The sequence below is a fragment of the Bos indicus x Bos taurus genome, chromosome 27, assembly GCF_003369695.1.
Source record: "Bos indicus x Bos taurus breed Angus x Brahman F1 hybrid chromosome 27, Bos_hybrid_MaternalHap_v2.0, whole genome shotgun sequence".
Taxonomy (NCBI): domain Eukaryota; kingdom Metazoa; phylum Chordata; class Mammalia; order Artiodactyla; family Bovidae; genus Bos; species Bos indicus x Bos taurus.
The window spans coordinates 28,441,890-28,446,229 of NC_040102.1; the positions used below are offsets into that span (position 1 = coordinate 28,441,890).

General features: G+C 40.8%; 1 non-coding gene across 1 annotated transcript; it reads right to left on the reverse strand.

Annotated features, from left to right (window-relative positions):
• Nucleotides 1-497: 497 nt before the first annotated feature.
• Nucleotides 498-570, reverse strand: TRNAG-CCC. Its single transcript has one exon. It is a non-coding gene; the product is annotated as a tRNA-Gly (tRNA).
• Between the last annotated feature and the right edge of the window lie 3,770 nt (nt 571-4,340).

Genomic DNA, 4,340 nt, shown 5'->3' on the forward strand with positions numbered 1-4,340 from the left:
GACTTAATTGTGGCTGGAGAGCTACATGTGTCCTCTGTCCTTCTTACAGAGTGTTGGGACCTCTAAGAACTGTTATACATGCCCTCTTCTGGGAGTCTGGGGTCAGTTATCAACATTCTCCACGGCTCCTACTTCCATCACATCGCAGATCCTGCAGCCTGAAATGAGCAGGAGTGTAATCAGGAGAGATCTGAGATTCCTTTTCTCTGCCCAGCAATGCAGAAGCCCAAGCCCCCCATTAACCTCATTTTATTTTACTGAATTTATAGTTTGAACTTTATATATATACACATATTTAAATATACAATATATACACACACATATAGATACATATATACACATATTTAAATATACATATATACACACATATAAACACACACACACATATATATACACACATACGTATGTATATATATTTGTGTGCCAGGTATTAGTTGTGGCATGCAGAATCTTTAATTGCAGCGTGTGAACTCTGAGTTGTAGCATGGAGGATCTATTTCCCTGACCAGGAATTGAACCTGGGCCCCCTGCATTGGGAGCACAGAGTCTTAGCCATTGGACCATCAGGGAAGTCCTAATGAACTTCTTTAATTGAATTTTATAATTTTGAACTTCAAAAATTTATAATTTTGAACTTCAAAAGCCCTAGGCTGAACTTCTTTAATTGAATTTTATACTGTTCTCCAATTAAGGGAACCTCTCACTAGCTAAGACTTACTGGTCACAAACACTGCGTACTGGCCCCATTGAGCATCTCTGGAGCATTGCTGGGTAGCTTGGGTCCCCATTGTACTTCCCCTAAAGCTACATTAATTAGAAAATGGGACAATTGAGGTATCTCTTAGTAAGGCAAATTCCTAGACACCACCCAGGTCTACCCAATCAAACTTTGCATTTTTTCCAAGGTCCTCAGAAAAGTCTAATGTGACCTAAATTCTGAGACTCTCTGCTCCAAAGATAGCAAGTGGAGAATCAGGGCAAATTCTATCTGTAAGGGGATGCTCTAACCTTGCTACTGAACCTGTGGTCCATCGTCAGCATCACCTGGGAGCTTGTTAAAAATGCAGACGCTCCACCCTCACCCCACCGAATTAGAATCTGCATTTTAACGAGATCCCTTGTTAAAAATCTGTATTTTAACAAGATCGCTACACAACAAAAATCGAGAAGCGCCGCTTTAAGAGATTTCTGTCTGAAAAGTTAGGTAATGAAGGCCAAATTCATTTCTCTTGCGGGAATCCTTTGCATATTTTGCCACTCTCTTCCTTTGTCTTTTGTGAGATAGTTAGAGCTTCAGGCAAAAACCCTCTTTCATAAGAGGATTTCAAGGGATGCCAGGCTCCCCAGGGCGGCCCAAGGAACTCTGTTTTCAGGCAAATTCTCAGAGCTCTGCTGACAGAGAAGACAGCCTCTGGCCATTGCAGACAGGCCTCCAGGAAAGTGAGTTTGCCTGGAGAAAGGCCAAGCAGTAACTGTTTTGCCCTCCATCCTTGAATCTGGTTAAAGTTGACGTAACTCTCTACTCCTGTGTATATTTTCCTGTTTAACTCACTGAAAATCTTGAATAAACTTTGATTAATATTAACCCTAGTTAAAAGGGTCATAGGGACTTCCCTGGCAGTCCAGGGGTTAAGACTGCCCTTCCAATGCAGGAGCTGCCGGTTTGACCCCTGGCTGGGGAAAGATCACACATGCCAGCACAGTGAGGCCAAAAAAGTAATTTAAAAAAAAATTGTTTTTAAGGCTCATAAATAGATCTAAGATGGTCCACGGAACTGGCAACCCAGCTTATCCAGGCCTGACTCTCCTGTTAAATTGCAATTTCACTTTATTCTCCAGGGACATCAGTCATTAACCAACTTGGCCAACTTCATTTCCTTGTACTCTGCCTGTTTTCTACGGTGTGGTGGAAATAAATGGTCTTCACATCAGAAATTCTGTCTTATTTATTGGTTATACTGTGAAGCCTTGAGCAAATAACTTAAGCTTTCTAGGTTTTTTCTTTACTTACAAAATCCGGGTGATAGAGGATTAAGACAGTTAAGGCAAACTGTCCTGTGTTAGGGTTTTATTTACTCTTTTCTTTGTTAGACTAAAGGGAAACTATTTTTCAGAGTCGATTTTAAAGCTGTATGGTGTTTCACAAATGTGGTTTTTTTATGCCAAACTGATGAGTCTCAAGTCATAGTTCACAGATTTCCATTTTTTTTCAAATATTCCTGGGCCCTCCGCTTTCTCCTTCTTGTGATCCACTAATATCATATGTAAATCTACACTGCTACCAGCGATGCCTGCACACACCACCTTGCACACTCCATTTGCCGTCCTTTATCTTTTATCTTCCAACCAGACTTCTGTAATGCAACTCACTTGTGCCAACCCAGGCACTAACAGTACATTTTGCAAATGAGATCCTTTGGGATGATGTTAGTTCAGATACCGCCCCCTCCTCCTGAAGTCTAGACCCCTTCCAGGGAGTCTATTCCATCCATTATTCATGTATGGGTCTGTCATTTAGTCCCCAAGAGTTTTTAGGATAAAAACCTTGCTTTTCTACCCCCTTGCAATGGTATAGTTGAACAAATCAGAGAGATTCCTGACATTGGCATAATGGTTTACATTTTGCACAGGACTCTAACAGTAAGATCTCACTTTTACTTTCCTTTTTTTAAAAATCCATAAGGTAGGGATGTTTGAATCCATTATGGAAAGAAAAAACAACTTGCCTGAAGTCACCAGCTAACAATGGCAGATGTGGGTCAAACACAAATCTACAAGCTGTGACAATGACTCTGGGGGGTCTTACCACATGAATGAGGGTCAGGGGGTGTGCAGAACAGAAGTGGAGTCAAATAGGGGCCCCCAACTGCCAGAATCCATTCTTTCCAAGTGCTTCTCTCTCTCTCAGCTCCCAGAATCTAGTTTTATGTTTTCATCTTTGTACTAATCACATTTTATAATCCCCTTTTATGAACATTTCTTTACTAGTGTAAGAACTCCTGGAAGGAAAGTAACATAGCTTCTTTATATTTATAGTTCCAGAACCTAACACAACATCTGACACTTAGTTTAACAAAGTACATATTTATTGGATAAATTTCAAGAGTTTGTGTAGATCAGTGGTCCCCAACCTTTTTGGCACTAGGGACCGGTTTTATAGAAGACAATTTTTCCAAGGACAGGGGGCAGGGGACGGTTTGGGGATGATTCGAACACATTACATTTATTATGCACTTTGTTTCTATTATTATTACATCAGCTCCACCTGAGATCATCAGACATTAGATTCTGGAGGCTGAGGACCCGTGGTGTAGATGCACTGCAAACCAAACCAAACAAAGGCACTTTGCCTTATGTTCGCTGTGCTTGGATACGGGAAGCTCAACTTAGAAAATCCATCCAAATCCATCTTGCTGTAAAGTTAGACCTAAAGCTTTGACAACAAACACCACCCCAGTCATTAGAAAGGGTGTCTGCTCATCTAGACATTACATTACAGACGCTAAGAACACAGGTGAACCCAGGCTACCTAGATTTGAACCCAGCCTTCGTTAGCTGCATGTCCTTGAATAAGTTACCTTACTTCTCTGTGCCTCCATTTCCTTTTGTGTAAAATGAGAGGAAATGGTTTACTTACATTTTTTGAGATTGAGTGGATTAAACGATTTCATATGTACAGTGCTAGGTGGCGCTAGTGGTAAAGAAGCTGCCTGCCAGAGCAGGAGACCTGGGTTTGATCCCTGGGTCAGGAAGATCCCTTGAAGAAGGAAATGGCAACCCACTCTAGTAATCATGCCTGGAAAATTCCACAGACAGAGGAGCCTGGCAGGCTTCAGTCCCTGGAGTGGCAAAAGAGTTGGACACGACTGAGTGACACACACGAGCACTTCTCAGTATCATTGGAGCCACTGTTTCCCGCTTCATTTTGATATTAGGGCCAACAACTTCCTAACTGGCCCATTTCTAATATGAATATTATCAATACATGTTGGATAATACTAACTTTATCTCTGTTCTTATCCCAGTGTCATCAAATAATACCCAAGCATTATACAAGTGTTCATTTAGCAAATACTCTTTGCCTGGAAAGATTGTGGCTCTAGAACTACATGGTCCATACAGTGTTTGGCTATATAAATTTAAATTTACATTAATCAAAATTAAATAAGATAAAAAATCCCATTTCTCAGTTGCACTAGCTACATTTCCAGTATTCTGTCACTATATGTGTCTGTCTGGTGGCTACTGTATCAGATGGTACAGATAGAGAAAATTTCCCTCAGTGCAGAAAGCTCTGTTACATAGAGCTGTAGTACAAATACAAAGATAGAAGCTGACAT